Here is a 17,042-nt window from a genome sequence, read left to right on the forward strand (position 1 = left end):
TTCTGCCTCTATTTTTCTTTTAGTGGTTAATAGTAAATAAGAGTCCCATGGGAACCAAGGCACTACACAGTATCCTAAAATCTAAGGATTACAGATTAAAGCCAGCCTGGGCTAGAAAGTCCATCAGTCTCATCTCCAATTAAGCACATGATACAGGAAGTAGTATTTTTAAACTTGAGTAAAAACCCTCAAGTTCAAGCCCATGTCTGGCACACTCAAAAAGAAGTTAGTTGGACTTTCCTGCCCAGGTTGGATTCGAACTGTGATCTTTACATTTCAGCTTGGATTAAAGATATGAGTCTATATTATAAAAAACTAATTGGCTCTTTTCTTCTTCAAATACATTTATTTATTTGTTGGTTCTCTGTCTTGTTTTTAGGGCCTCACCAATCCTGCTGAAGGATAGAATGCTCTAAAACTTTAGTAACAGTTGCAATTTGGTTCATTTTTTAGTTTTGGTGGTTAGTAGGAGGTAAGTATAGACACTCCCACAAGGTCCTGACTTATACTGATTGCAGTTCATTGTCAGGAGACAAGGAAAGTTCATGAGACTCTTATCTCAAATTAACCTCCAAAAGATTGGAAATGGTCAAGCAAAAACTTGTAGATCATATCCCAGAAAGGATCACACACACACTCATACACACACACACACACACACACACACACACACACACAAAATGGGCTTTTTACACACACACACACACACACACACACACACACACACAATGGGCTTTATGGGCTTTCTTGTCCTGGTTGGCTTGGACTAGTAATGCTCAATTTCAGTGTTTTGAGTAGCTAGAATTTCAAGTGTGAGCCACCAGTTTCTTGTTAATTTTTATCATTTTTAAGACTCTTTGTGCTCTCTTGCACTTTTTAAAAAAATTTATTTTGTGGTTGTCTTAGTGCTAGATCTGTTTTTCACTTACCTTTTTTAAAACTTTTTTTCTTAGCTTTTTTTATGCTCAAGGTTGCTGCTCTACCACTTCAGCCACAGTTCCACTTCTTTTTGCTGATTAGTTGGGAATAGGAGGCTCATTGATTTTCCTGCCCAGGCTGGCTGTGAACCACAGTCCTCAGGTTTGAGGATACTGTGTAGTGCCCTTGGCTTCCTGTGGGAAACTTCTGTCCTATTTACCACCAAAAGATAAAGAGTGTGGGGCAGAAGTTGATCTGTGGTTCAAATAAGAGAGCCTGCTAGCTTTGAATTAAAAAAAAATACTTGGAAGTCTAATTCTGGTACTAATTGTACACTATTCAAACAAAACAAAACAAAAAAACAAAAACAACTTATGCACAGTGACCAGGTAATAAGGATTCCTAACTGATAACCTGAACTCATTTCCCAAAGCCTTTTTTAGATATATATGGTCATTTGTGTCAGCTGAGGAGAGATTAAAGAACAAGGCTTTACAGGCCAGTTACTCAGGACTTGGAAATCAGGATCCATTGGCAAAGCTTTTCAGAAAATGACTAAAAACTCACTCTTCACAATTCCAAATGGTTCTTCCCTCTGTGCAAGGGAAAGAGGGATGAGAAGGAAGAAATATGGGAACTAAGAACCCTCAAACAAGGTAAGTTATGTTAACTTTATTAGATAAAGTAAAACATAGGTGTACGGTGTGCAATCCAGAAAAGGACATGTCACCTCTGTGTGGATCCCAGTTAATTTAGTTAATCGATGGTAAGGAGTAAAACCCACTATTGTATTTATAGAAAGGAGCTACATGGCAGGCAAGTCAGTTCACTAACCTCAAGGATTTTGAACATAAAGGAGTGAAAGTGTTTGACTCTGTTTGGGTAACAGGAAGGAACAGAGCTGAGGAGGACTGAGATGTGCAGACATTCCCCAAGAAAGATCTCACTGACATCAAGTCTTCAGATGCATGCTGGTTGCCAGTGGCTTATGCCTGTAATCCTACTCAGAAGGCTTAGATCTGAGGATTGTGGTGTGAAGCCATCTGGGATAAGAAAGTTTGTAAGGCCTTTATGTTTTACAACTCAAGAATATTCATATTTGTTGCTAATTGCAACCCAAGGCAGTGCAATAGGATACCAAGCTGAAGAAAATTAGAAAATACACGGACAGGTGTAGAGAAAAAGAAAAAAAAATCAATGAGGACCTGGGGTCCCAAGGCTTACTGGCACTTGGGCCCCAGCTCATACAAGCAATCATATTTATTTGGATTCACACTGGGAAGGTTACCATGGATACATGCAAAAATGAAGCTTCTATATGGCAATCAGAGCCACCACAGTGAGTGAGAAACACTGGTTCCCTTTTTGTTTTGAGAAAGGAGAATGCAACCTAAAGAAAATCCAGACATTTGGTCTATTTTATCTAGCTTCCTAGGTTAAGTTGTCAATTCTTTTACCTCCCAGGCTTCAAGGCCTTTAAAGCACTATGGAAGGGGGCAATAGCTTAACACTCTCCAGAGCTGTGCTTTTTTTTTTAATTGTGAAAATACCATACAGAGGAGTTACAATTACATTGACAAGATAGTGAGTACATTTCTTATCAAGCATTGTTGCCTCCTCCTTTGTTTCCCCTTACCATCCCTTCCCCTCTCAACCCCCCTTCCTTCCCCCCACCCCCTACCGAAGTTGTAAAGTTCATTTTTCAACATAACATCTTATACATTTCATTGTTTTAATGGGGTCACCTGTAACCTTATTTATATATTTCTTTCTTTTTTTTTTTTTATTGTGAAAATACCATACAGAGGAGTTACAATTGCATGGGCAAGATAATGAGTACATTTCTTATCAAGCATTGCTGCCTCCTCCTTGGTTTTCCCTTCCTATCCCTTCCCATCTCCCATCCCTCCCCATGTCGTGCCCCCCACCCCTCCCTCCAGCTCTTCCTACCCCCCCCCAAAGTTGTAAATTTCGCTTTTCGACATAACGTGTTGTACATCTCATTCTTGCAATGGGTCCACCAGTATCCCTATTTAAACAATTTGTTTTTTTTTCCTTCCTTTCCACAAATTATACCAACATCAACTACAGTGAAAGCAGGGCTAATTCCATGGGGAGGTACATACAAAGCAACAAAGAAATCATTTTATAAATATGTTGGAAACAATCTCAAGAAAGAAAAAAAAAAATTTGAATCCTTATCTTGGGGTTCATTTCACCTAACATCAACTTGTCTGACAGTTTCTGTTTGTCTCAGACATATACTAGTTATTTCAAATAAGGGAAACCATGGGACTTATATTTCTTTGGGCCTGGCTTACTTCACAGAGCTGTGTTTTAACCTTTGCATAGTCAGCTCTCAGCTTTCTGAGTACTATTCTCAAACCTTTTCCAGGTTCAACAGCTCAGCTTGAGTCTCCTACACCTATTAATATTAATAGTATGGATTACAAACAGTAAAAAGAGAAAAATAACATTATACATTTAAACAGAAATAACTGACTTCATTCATTTATACAGGACAAAAAATTTAGCACTGCTGTTTAAGTCACTAATAACACTTTTTTAAGATATACTTTCATGGCTTTCATAAAACTTCCTATATAGTCCTTAGAGTGTCTTTTTACCTCCCATTTTTATTTATTGCATTTGCATAGTAGTATATCATCCTTAAAATCATATCACCTCATAATTAAAGTTTATCTTGTAAGTAAATACTTGTGAGACTTCAATAAAATATCAAAAAAGCTGAAAGTGGAGCTGTGGCTTAAGAGCTATAGTACAAGCCTTGAGCAAAAGAGGCTCAGGGGCACTGTCCAGACCCAAAGTGGAATCTCTAGTGTCCACACATACACCCCCCCCACCCCAGACCCCACACACAATCAGATGATAATGTCTATGAAGTTCTTCTTTAGGATGATCTTGGTGATGCATTTGTGGTAGTAGACAGCAGAGTCGCTGTAGTATAACACGTGTCTAAGACCTGGCATTAGCAAAGGCTATCATGTAACATATCCAACATAATGTCCAGCTCTCTTGATGGTAGATCTGCACATCTTGGGACTTGATGGGACCCATGTACTCTTCAACTAGCTTTCCCATCCTCTGTGCCACCTGCTGCAATGATTCATTATCCACACCAAATATGCTTTCATAACCTTTCCCTAATTATCTGAATACTGGATGCCAGAGATGTCACGGAGACACTCTGTGGCTATTCCCCTCCCTGACAGTCCATTTTACCTCCTATGCTCTCCTCACAGATGTGGGCAATGGTCTCTGAGAGACTTCATGCCTGATCTTGGAGAGATTTAGTTTTATTGTATCCATAAGCTGTGGGAAATCATGCAGTGAAGGGTCCAGGTTAGGAACATAGCTCCTCCTTCTGGAGGTTTTCCTGTATGTTCTCTTGGCCATTGAACAGAAGTGGGGACTCTGAAAGGGAACTTATATGGTGTTCTCTGTCTGTCTTGGTCCATATAACATAGAACCACTTTCCCATCCCTTTAATGATTTAGACATGCTCCATGTGATTTGTGCTGCACTGCTCTCAATGTAGTAACAACGCAGAGGACACAACTGGATGTTGTGTGGATAGCTGTCAGTACTTGGGCATGAGTCCCCTTCCAGGCAGGGCCCATAACTCCATGCTGGGAAAGTGAGAGGAAGATTAGCTGGCTTATATCTGTGTAATCTGAATGACCCCAGGAGGCATTGAGGCCTCCTCTTCATGCCCATGGCCCCTCAGCATATTGATAAAGAATGACACACCATGCCCAATCATCACCAAAATGCTCACCTGGTCCTGGGCATTATCACCACCGTCTCACCCACTTCTAGCAAATTCTCTTTTTCAAGGCCTTGCCAATCCTCCTCCTTGCATTCTCAGTTAAAATACTGCTGTCCATGAATAAAGAGCAGAAGACAAGGAAGCAGGTACCCTAGGGAAAGTAAATACTGGACCTCTTCCATGGTGAGAAGATAATGCAACCTGCAACTATAGAATAGCGAAGGAGTTAAGATGGTTGTGCACACAGTTTGTGCAGAAAAAATGCCAGACCTAGTATGCCCTGTTCAGAGTTTCAGTCCATAATCGTCTCTAACAAGGACATCTCAGGTACAGATAAACCAAGTTCATAGTGTCTTTCCTTCTTTTATTCTGTGCCTTTCTGGGGCTTGCACTCAGGAAATGGATACTATCCCTGTAGTTTATGTTTTTCCCCTCAAGGCTACTGCTTTACCACTGGAGCCACAACTCTACTTCTAGGTTTTTTTTTGTACGTAATTGGAGATAAAAGTCGTACAGGCTTTCCTACCCAAGTTGGCTTCAATCACTGATCCTCAGCCTCATGAATAGCTAGGATTACAGGCTTGGCCACTGAGCCTGGCAGCAATACTCTTCCTTTTTTATTTCCTTTTCTTTATTTTTTTTGTAAGTTATGGGCCTGAATTCTGGGCTTGGGCACTGTCCCTCATCTCTTCAGATCAAGGCTAGTGCTCTACCACTTGAGCCACAGTGTGCCTTCCAGCTTTCTTTCTGCTTATATGGTACTGAAGAATTGAATTCAGGGCCTCATGAATGCAAGGAAAGCACTCTACCATTGAGCCACCTTCACAGACTGATCTTTCCTTTTCTTAAAAAAATTATTATTAGGAATATGATGTTCAGAGGGGTAACAGTTAAGTCAGTTAAATTAAACAGTTGTCAGGTAATGAATACATTTTGGGGGGACAATTACACCCCTTCCCTTGCTCTCAGTTTATCCCTTCCACTGTGGCTTTTTTGTGGTTAACTGGAGGTAAGAGTCTTCCAGACTTTGCTGCCCAGGGTGACTTTGAACCACAATCCTCAGACATCAGTCTGCTGATGAGCTAGGATTAGAGGCTTGAACTTTAAAGTCAGGATGACTGTTCTGAAGATTGTTCTATATTGCCTATGGGCTGTGGGCCTGAATGGACTTAGGCAGTGAATGCCAGGCAGGTCTGTCATCCGGAAGCATGTGTCCTACTTAAGCCTGACTGGCTCTCAGAACAGATAGGTGATGCTTTCAGAGCAAGAACCAGTGTGTACTAGCTCAACAGAAGTCCTCACTATATTTATCTCATTCAACAACTACTGGGTTGCTTATATTATCAACACTTTCTTTCTTAAGAACATTTGTATTGTAAGATTGAAGTAACTACAGATTTGTAATGGCCTAGGAATATATGTGTGTTATCAGATTTAATATCCAAACTACATAACTGCTCCGAATCGTTTTATTTATCTTAAAGTAGTTCTTGAATAATACTCTTTATTAGTAATGATATTATTAATATAAGTATTAAAGTTCTCCAAACAAGTTTCTCTTATTAGATGAATTCTTACAGTGGCATTGATATTACTTTCTTTTTTTGGGGGGAGGTCCAGTCGTGGGGCCTGAACTCTGGGACTGGGCGCTGTCCCTCAGCTCTTCAGCTCAAGGCTAGTGCTCTACCACTTGAGCCATAGCGCCACTTCCAGCTTTTTTCTTATGTGGTGCTGAGGAATCGAACCCAGGGCCGCGAGCATGCAAGGCAAGTGCTCTACCACTGAGCCACCTTCCCAGCCCCAAAGATTCTTTTTTTTTTTTTTTTGGTTGGCCGTGGGGCTTGAACTCTGGGCCTGGGCGCTGTCCCTCAGCTCTTCAGCTCAAGGCGAGAGCTCTACCATTTGAGCTACAGCGCCACTTCTTACAGTGACATTGAAAGCATCTTCTGGAGCAGCAATGGAAAAGATACTTGGTGAATACTAAGAATGAGGGATGAGAAGTGTGAAAAACAGAACTAAGAGACTTACAAGTGTGACTGGGAAACATCTTCCACAGAGCAGAATCCCAGACTTTTGAAGGTGAGTCGGTCTGAGAATAGGTCTTCAACCAGTTCACGTGACCACATGGGTGAGTCTCAATGTTGCCACATAGATATTATTTTGATTCCTATATGAAACACTCATGTCTGATGGGCTTTCACAACACCAGATTTATGAAAGTTTGCTGTCTTCTTTCCTTCAATATTACTTCACACTTCACTATTGAGTGCATTTTTTTCTTTTAAAACATGAAAACTCAACACCATCTTTTGGACTGAGGTGTTTCCTGTCTCCCTAAAAATAGCTCTGTTATTTAAGAGGCTTCCTGACAGGTTCCAGTGCCTCACTTCTTTAATACTAGCTACTCATGAGGCTGGGATTTGAAGATCATAGTTGAAGCCTGCCATGGTAGGAGAGTCCATCAGAATCTCATCTCCAATCAATTACCAAAAAAGCCAGAAGTGGAGCTGTGGATGAAGTGGTAGAGCAGCAAAAAAGGCATAAGGGCAGGTTGCACTCAGCCTCAGCCTGAGCCTCAGCCCAGCCTTCAGGCACACACACACACACACACACACACACACACACACACACACACGTGTCTTGTCCATGGGGTCCCATGAAATCGTTGGAGACCTGTCTTCAAATGGACTCACCCTTATATTCACGCCATTAATGTGGAAATTGGCTCTCAGTCACCTATAGATCTATTGGTTCAGGTTGTGTATTTTGCATCCCACTTCCTCTGCTTGTTTTCTGAGGTGAGTTTTGTAGCTCAAAACAGTTGTCCATACACTTCAAGATGCTGCTTATGGTCTCAGGGCCTGCATTCACACTCCAAATGGAAAAATAAAATATAACCTGAGACCATCTGCTTACTTTCAGGACCATCTATTCAGGCAAGGGCAGCTCCCTATGAATGGCATACTGGAAGCCAGGCTCAGAGTGTTCAAACAGACAGAAGCGAGGTGTGGAGGGCTTGAGTTGTTCTGAGGAAAAGCAGAGAATGGAGGAAGACAGAGAAACTGTGAAAAGACAATCTACCTTCCCATGTTTCCTTGCAGTTCCTGATCCATAGTACAACCTTTGCTAATTGTTCTGCTGTGTGTGTGTGTGTGTGTGTGTGTGTGTGTCTCCGTGAATGTTTGCATGCACACAGTAGTTCTGGGCCTTGAATTCAAGGGCTGGGCACTGGGATGTCAGGATGAATGTGAGCAAGTATATCATATGCGTGTGTGGAAGTAACTCCATCAAACCTCTCAGTGTGTGCAACTAGTATATACTAATGAAAGTGAAAAAATGATTAAGCAATGCTCAAACTCCTTCCTAAGCTATTTAGAGATAACTTTAAAAAGTATGAGAAAGCATTGTTGGTAGGGGATATGAAAACAGCTGTAGTTAAAACTATGGGATTATTCAAGGCAGGTCCTAGTGGCTCATACTTGTACTCCTAGATGCTCAGGAAGCTGAGAACTAAGGATCATTATTTGAAACCTGCCTAAGCTGGAAAGTTATGACACTCTATATAAGATATACTACTCAGAAAAAGCTCAAAGTGGTGCTCTGGGACTCAAGCAGTAGAGTGCCCTAAATTCAAACCACAGGACTGGCAGAAAAAAAAGAAATAGTCCAAACTTAAGATGTCTAGGGAGTTTTAGAATAACTGTCCTATAAAAACAAATTACTATATCTTGGGGTTCATTTGTTGTTTTTGTTTTAGATTTATTATGTAAGTGTTTGGTTTCCTTTGTATATTCTTCCCCCTGTGGTATATCCCCTGTTGTCACTGTACTTGACTTTGATACCCTGCATCTTGTAGATACATTTTTCTAATTTGGGGAGGGGAAGGGAAATAACAAAATGCTAAAACAAGGACACAGGATGACCCGTTGCAACAATGACACCCATAAGACAGTATGTTGGAAATGAACTTTACAACTTCGGGTGGGGAGGGGAGGAGTGTGGGAGGTGGGGGAGGTAAGGGATAGTGGAAGAAAAACAAGGGAAGGGGTAACAATGCTTGACCAGAAATGTACTCATTGCCTTATTTATGTAACTCTAACCCCTCTATAGACTCTTTACAATAAAATAAAATTTAAAAAATGAAAAATAACTAGTTACAGCTAAAGTAGGAAAGGAAAAAAAAACCTTTCACCCACTGGCCTGTGGCAACAGTAATTAGAAATACACAGTCAGTACAAATAAATTGCAATCCCCCTACAGATTCATGCCTATGGCTACTTCACCTTCTTTGTCCCCAGGGGAAAGTCAGGAGAAATCAGTACAAGCTTCCCATCCTGTGACAGTCTACTCAATACCTGTACCAAGACTGTCATCTGTAGGATATCAGATGGAAAAAGTCAACATTCCTTCCAAAAGGGTCTCAAATGAGCCTTATAAACCATAGCCTCCTACTGTCCTGATTTAAATCTTATTTCCCTTCCCAAGCTACAAATACATATAAACTTGTGGAGGCCTCTAGAGAGATGGACAAAGACTTATAAAATATATACTATATTTCACACCTGTAGAAAACTAAAACTAGATCCTTATATAGCACCCTGCAACAGAATCAACTCCAAATGGATCAAAGACCTTGGAGTCAAAGGAGATAGCCTGAAACCATTACAGGAAGGAAGAGGAAAACCTCTAGGTCTCCTTGGCACATGCCGAAAATTTCTTAATAAAGGCCAAGAAACACATAAAATCATAGAAAAGTTGGACAAATGGGATTGCATGAAACTGCAGAGCTTCTGCATGGCAAAGGACATAGCTAGCAAGATCAATAGAAAGCCCAAGTACTGGGAGAAGATCTTCACTAGCCATACAATGGACAAGGGTCTCATATCTAAAATATATTTAGAACTCAAAAATCCCCAAAAACAAATCCTCAAAGAAACAACTGCCCATGAATAAGTGGGCTAAAGACTTAAAGAGAAAGGTCTCTGAAGAGGAAATAGGAATGGCCAATAGACACATGAAGAATAAAAATGAAAATCAAGACAATGTTGAGATTCCACCTCACCCCAGTTAGAATGGCTATAATCAAGAACTCTAATAATAACAGATGATGGAGGGGATGTGGTCAAAAAGGAACCTTACTGCATTGTTGGTGGGAGTGTAAACTTGTTCATCCCCTTTGGAAAGCAGTATGGATATTCTTCAATAGACTCCACATAGAGCTTCCCTATGACCCAGAAATCCCACTTTTGAGCATTTACCCAAATGATCGCAAAAAAGGCTATATTAAAGCTACCAGCACAATTGTTTATTGCAGCATTATTTACCATAGCTAGGATATGGAACCAACCCAGATGTCCCTCAGTAGATAAATGGATCAAGAAAATGTGACATATATATGTATATATACATATACATATACATGTATATATATATATATATATATATATATATACACACACACACACACACACACACGTACACAATGGAATTCTATGCCTCCATTAGAATTACATCACCCCACTTGTTAGGAAATAGAAAGACTTGGAAAAAATTATATTAAGTGAAGTAGGCCAGGCCCCCCCAAAACGTAGGTCTTATAGTTTCCCTTTTTTTCAATAACTAGTATATGTCTAGGACAAGAAGAAAAAATCAAAAGCTATGTACATATGACCATATAGGATGATGTTAAGTGAAATAAACCTCAAGATAGTAACTCAAGTGCTTTTTTCTTCCTTGCTATTGTTTTTAACATATTTATAATGTACTATGTGATTTTTTTTGTTTCTCTGGTATGTTCTTCCTCCAGGGTATTACTCTGTATTCACTGTATTTGTTTCTGGTGACCTGCGTCTTATATGTACATAACAAGATGCTTAAATAAGGATACAGTTTAACCCATTGTAACAATGAGATGTACAAAACACTATGTTGAAAACAAACTTTACAACTTTTGTGGTGGATGGGAGGTGTTGGGAAGGTGGGAAGGGAAGGGATGTTTGGGGAAAAAGAAAGATGGAGGTGACAATGCTCACTAGGAAATGTGCCCACTACTTTACTCATGTAACTGTAAACCTTCTGTACAATATTTTTACACTAAAAATATTTTAAAAACAGCTTAAAGAATATATACTATGTTTCAATAAATTGAATGAGGATTCATAAAAGGCATGTTTTGAATTTTATTTTTAAAATAAAATGAGGGCTGGGAAGGTTGCTTAGGGGTAGAGTGATTGTCTTGCATCCATAAGGCCCTGAGTTCCATTACTCATCACCACATAAGTCGGAAAAAGCCAGAAGTGGTGCTGTGGCTCAAATGGTAAAACACTATCCTTCATCTAAAGACCTGAGGGACAGTGACCAGGCCCAGATTTCAGAGTTCAGGCCCAATGACTGACAAAATGAAAGAGAGAAAGAAAGAAAGAAAGAAAGGAAGGAAGGAAGGAAGGAAGGAAGGAAGGAAGGAAGGAAGGAAGGAAGGAAGGAAGGAGGGAGGAAGGAAGGAAGGAAGGAAGGAAGGAAGGAAGGAAGGAAGGAAGGAAGGAAGGAAGGAAGGAAGGAAGGAAGGAAGGAAGGAAGAAAGGAAGGGAGGAAGGAAGGGAGGGAGGGAGGAAGAAAGTTGAGATAGTGTCCAGAGCCAAAGTTTAAGCCCTGAAAAAGTACCCCCTCACCAAACACAAAATCATACACAGGGCTGAGATTCAGCTTAGCAACTTACCATGCATGAGTTTTGATCCCTAAAACAAGGAAAGGGAGGGATTGGGTGAGAGAAGAGAGAGGGAGGGAGAAAAGGATAGGGAGAAATAACAGCATATAGAAAAGAGGGTAGCTCTGCATAATAAATGATATTCACTAGGGTACATGGTCAGGCAAACATTTTCTGTAAAGGAACAGAGTAAGTACATCCAGGCTTTGGGAGTCACATGATATGTCCTAAGTATTCCATTCTTCTGTGGCAGTGTGACAGGGGACACAGATAAAATGAATGCATTATAACTTTACTAACATTCACTGAAACTTGAATTCTATTTTTATTTGAAATATGGCTAGTGTAACTGTGTGTCTGAATTTTTAATTTTATGTAATTTTGCTTACTGTAAGTATTGTCACTTACAACTTTGTGGCTGGCTACTCCACTGAGTAGAACAAGTCTGGCCACTGATGAAGTCTTAGAGCACCTCCAAAGTAATCCAGGAATACAAGCCACGGAAGTCACTCAGGTTTTTGGTAGTCACAGTAAGAAACAGTAAAATAAGAAAATAAATAAAACCTTCAATTAAAAACACCAAAGGAGCTTTAATAAAAATTCAGCAAAATTTATCTAGTATTTAAAGCTTAATCCTCAGATTTCAGCATTCTGAGTAGCTAGGATTACAAATGTGAACTACTCTCATGTGTTTGTTAGTTTTTTAAATACCAAGTCAGCCTTGTTACTTACCTGGCACTTGTTACTTACCTGGCAGGGGAGATACTATGATCATGAAGATGGTTTTCCAGGGCCAGGCTTATCTATTGCACTTCAGATGTGCTGACCCCTGAGATTTCCCCAAATGTGGGAAATTCGACTGTATAATTTGTGGTAGTGGGGGACTGTGTTAGTTCTCTCCACTGGATAGATAGATAGATAGATAGATAGATAGATAGATAGATAGATAGATAGATAGATAGATAGATAGATAGCATTGTATTTTATATTGGCCTCATCTGCTTTCCTGCACTCAGCAGTCACTTGGTCCTAAGGACTACTATAAACGATGAGGTACCTCTAGGACTACTTTGTAGTTGCTAGGAACTACAAGGAGTAGAGAAATCAGCTTGAACTCACCATGAGAAAATAAATGAGGAATTTGGGTGCAGGTGGCTTACACATGTAATCGTGAGATCTGAGGATTGCAGTTCAAAGCCAGCCCATATAGGAAAGCTCATGAGATTCTTATCCTCAATTAACCACCAGAAAACCAGAAGTGGGCTCTGGCTCAAGTGGTAGAGCACTTCACTTGAGCTGAAGAGCTCAGGGACAGTACCCAGAGTTCAAGTCCCATGACTTACAAATAAAAAGAAAGAAAACAAATGAGTGACCAGAGCCAATGGCTCATACCTGTAATTCTAGCTAGTTAGAAGGCTGAGATCTGAGGATCAAGGTTCAACACCAGCCTAGGAAGGAAAATCTATGAGATTCTTATTTCCAATTAAGCACTGAAAACCATAAGTGACAATGTAACTCAAAGTGTTAGAGCACTATCCTTGAGCACAAAAGATCAGGGACAGGATCCAGGACCTGAGTTCAAGCCCAACAACCGACCAAAAAAAAAAAAAAAGGAATGAGAAGCCACCTTAATGAAATAGCTAGGCAAGTACAATATACAGAATAACTCCTCCCTTCCTTCTTTTCTTCCTTCTATTCCTTCACATCCTTTTCCCCTTTCTATCCTAGAACTTAAACTCAGGGCCTCATGCATTTTAGGTAGGTATTTTACCAGATGAGCCATACACCTGCTTTTTTTGGCTTTAGTTATTTTTCTTTCTTTCTTTCTTTTTTTTGGGGGGGGGGGTCCAGTCGTGGGGCCTGAACTCTAGGCCTGGGCACTGTCCCTCAACTCTTCACTTGAGCCACAGCGCCACTCTTGGCTTTTTTCTTTTTGCTTATGTGGTGCTGAGGAATCGAACCCAGGGCCTCAGGCATGCAAGGCAAGCGCTCTACCACTGACCACCTTCCCAGTCCTCATTTTTCTTTTGTTGGTTATGTAACTTGAACTCTGTGCCTGGGTGTTGTCCCTGAGTTCTTCAGCCCAAGGTGAAGGCTCTACTGTTTGAGCCACAGTACCACTTCTGGTTTTCTAGTGGTTTATTGGCGATATGAGTCTCACTGGGCTGCCTGGCCTGGCTTTGATCTGTGATCTTCAGATTTCAGCCTCCTGTGTAGCTAAGATTACAGGCATGAGCCACCTGCGCCTGGCTTGGCTTTAGCTATTTTTGTGGTAGGGTTTTATGTCTATGACCAGGCCAGCATAGACCATAATCCTTCTTTTTACCCTTTCTGAGTAGATGAAATAAGAAGCACAATGCATTGGGTTCAATATTGATTGAGATCCAATATTTTGAATGTTTTTCCTGGGCTAACATCAAATCATAATCCTCTCTGTATCTGTCAAGACCCAGCAGCTAGCATTACAAGTGTGAGCTCCCATCCCTGGCTCAAATTTCTGATGACTAAAACATCTGAACAGAGTTTTAATAATTTTAAATGATGAATTTGGGGGCAATGGGTGCTCTTACTTGCCTAGTTGCAAATTGCACCAAAAATTCCAAATATTAACTTTTGATTTCCTAGAGTACATTAAATAAGCAGATAAACTTTAAAAAGCAATTAACTAAAGAAAAAATCTAAACAGAATACATCCTTACCATTGTAACTTTGGACTAACACCTTGTCAATCATTGCTTCCATCATAGGTTTTTGTCTGGGCAGTATATTCCATACACGGATGATGTCACCCCCAAGGTTGTGGGATAAACAGCCTATATCCACAGGAGTGAAAGCCAGGCTCTAGGCAAACACACCAAAGGAAGGCAGGGTCCAGCAGCATTGTACGTGGCAATGTCCCAACATATGACCCGAAGTTTTAGGGCAGCTTAAATAAAGCTTTTTCCTTAGGAATAATACTGTATTAAGGCATACCTCTTCTTCTGGGTTTATCACTGCTTAATTGGAGACAAGTCTCATGGACTTTCTGCTTGGGCTGGTCTGAAATCATGTTCCTCAGATCTCAGCCTCGTAAGCAGCAAGGATTATAGGCATGAGCTACCAATGTCTAAATTGATTATTCCTTTAATAAAAATCAAAATGGCTACAGTATGGTTTAACAGAGAGCTTGAATCCTTTTCTGAGCCTTATAAATTTTCTGACTAGAAGCAGAATGACAAACTGACATGTGGGAAACAATGTACCATATTAAACCATTTTTCAGTAGAGTATCTGGCTCATCAGTTTGGCTCTTGTCCTCCTATTCTAATGGTGACTTTTCTGCCCGGGCTGGATTCAAAACACAATCCTTACATCTCAGCCTCTTGAGTAAGATTATAGGCATGAGCCACCTGTCCCTGGCACCATCCACATTTCTGTACAAGTGAATAAAACTCAGTGATGTAGTGTCTACCTCTTTAACCCAAAGCAGGTAAGAAACCAAAATTGAATTTGAAATTCAGTTGAATATGAGTCTATATTCTTAACAGCAGGGTTGTAAATTATTTGGTCTTTGCACAAGTCTCTTAGTAGATAAAGCACACATGTCATGATTTTTCTATTTCAAATGGTCCATGAGAGATAGCTCGGCATGGTATGGTAAGCCTGTAATTCCATCACTTGGGAAGCTGAAGCAGAAGCAAAATAAGTTCAAGGCCATCTTGGCTATGTAGTGAGATGCCATTTCAGAAGGGCAGGAAGTAAATGGCTCCTGATTATATAAGCCTTGGCAATTACTTTCCCATCTTCTGTGTCTATAAAGAGAAGCCTAAGACTCCAAGGCCAAACAGAAAACATGACCCAAAGACTAACACAAAACAACTGGATACCAGCTGTGTCGACTCATTCTTGGGCCAATAGAGTGTCAACCAAAGGCACTCTTGAACAGTTGAGTCTATGTCCCCTCCTCTTCTCTTCAGAAAGGGGCATTTCAAAATCATCATTCCTAGAAATTAAAAGACATCAGTGATATTAGGATTTCCATTCCAGCATATTTATAAGTCAGTGAACACTTAAGACATTGGCAACTATACAATTAAGTGACTAGCAAGTGGAACATGGTACATGAAGACACTAATAGTTCATAGTATATGGTCTGTGAATTAGAACTTATTAAATTTGCTACCATAGCTGCAGCAGGTGGAGTAACAGTTGGGGGAGGCAGCAGCAACCTTGGCTCCAGCCCCTTGACCTCCGGAGTGCATCATGGAACCTAGCAGCCCTTCACAAAGGCTGGGAGAGAAGAGAGCTGCCATGGAATGCTAGGATCATGCCTCTGGTGTGGCATGCGACCATCACCTCACTTCTGCTTCCTGGCTAGATGAATAGGGGCCGCATGCCTGTGTCACCTCACTCCTGCTTCTGGTCTGGGTGGGTAGGAGCCGTGTGCCTGCACCACCTCACTCCCACTTCCAGTCTGGGTAAGTGTGGGCTGCATGCCTGTTTCACCTCACTCCTGCTTCCACTCTAGGTGAGTGGGGGCCACGTGCCTGTGTCGCCTCACTCCTGCTTCTGGTCTGCATGAGTGGGGGAGTAAGGGCCATGCTGCCTGTGTCACCTCATGACAGCCTCCGGTCTGGGTGGGTAGGGGCCATGTCCCTGCATCACCTCACTACTGCTTCCTGGCTGGATAAGTCTGGGCTTGGTGCCCTTGTCACCTTACTCTGTCTTCCGGTCTTAGTGAGTGGGGGCTGCTTACCTGTGTCACCTCACTCCTGATTCCAGTCTGGGTGAATAGGGGAGTAGGGGCCATGTGCCTGCACCACCTCAATCTTGCTTCCGGTCTGGGTTGGTCTGACTGGCTGTGAGCTAATTACTATGTCCAGATGCTGTTTACCAGCCCACGCCAGACGTTAGACTTTTCCAGTTCTCATAACAAAGCATGACATTAATGGATTAGGATGGCACCTTGCTAGGTTTGAGAACCATGTTATTAAATTGTGTGTGTTTGCATGTGCACTGGTCTTGGGCCTTGAACTCAGGGCCTGAGGTCTATCCCTGAGGTATTTGATCAAGGTAGAGCTCTACTTCTTGAGCCACAACTCAACATATGGCATTTTTTTGTGGTTAATTGGGACTAAAAGTCTCCCAGATTTTCCTGTCTGGGCTGGCCTTGAACCACTATCCTCATATCTCAGACTTTTCAGTAGCTAGGATTTACAGGTGTGAGCTACTGGTGCCTCTGTATTTGCTTGATTACCATCCAGAGAGAACTGTGCTTGGTAAGTGTTCTGGAGGAAAAAGAATTGAACTCTTCCAATGAGCAATGGTGAAAATACTCAGGTTCTAGCCCGGCATTGGTGGATCAGGCCTCTAATTCTACCAATTCAGGAATGTGAAATCTGAGAATTGCAATTAGAAATTAGTGTGTGGAGGTCAGAGTTCTTGAGACTCTTTATCTCCAACAAACTATCACAAACCTGGAAGTGGCACTGTATCTAAGTGGTAGAGCACCAACCTTGAGGGAAAATGGACACAGACAGCACTCAGGCCATGAGTTGAAGTCCAAAGACCACAAAAAAAAAACAAGAAAAAATTGGGTTCTTCAGTAGAAGTTTATCATTATAAATATCTCTTTCCCATTACATTTAGATC

At 41.0% G+C, this 17,042-nt stretch overlaps 1 non-coding gene and 1 pseudogene across 1 annotated transcript; one reads left to right on the forward strand and one right to left on the reverse strand.

Annotated features, from left to right (window-relative positions):
* Positions 1-16,200, reverse strand: part of LOC122114014 — a 36,602-nt pseudogene extending 20,402 nt beyond the window's left edge.
* On the forward strand, positions 12,154-12,316 carry LOC122114021. The gene has a single exon (XR_006148507.1). It is a non-coding gene; the product is annotated as a U1 spliceosomal RNA (small nuclear RNA).
* Positions 16,201-17,042: the final 842 nt, after the last annotated feature.

The sequence above is a fragment of the Dipodomys spectabilis genome, unplaced genomic scaffold (genome assembly GCF_019054845.1).
Source record: "Dipodomys spectabilis isolate Male_0828 unplaced genomic scaffold, ASM1905484v1 ptg000103l, whole genome shotgun sequence".
NCBI lineage: Eukaryota > Metazoa > Chordata > Mammalia > Rodentia > Heteromyidae > Dipodomys > Dipodomys spectabilis.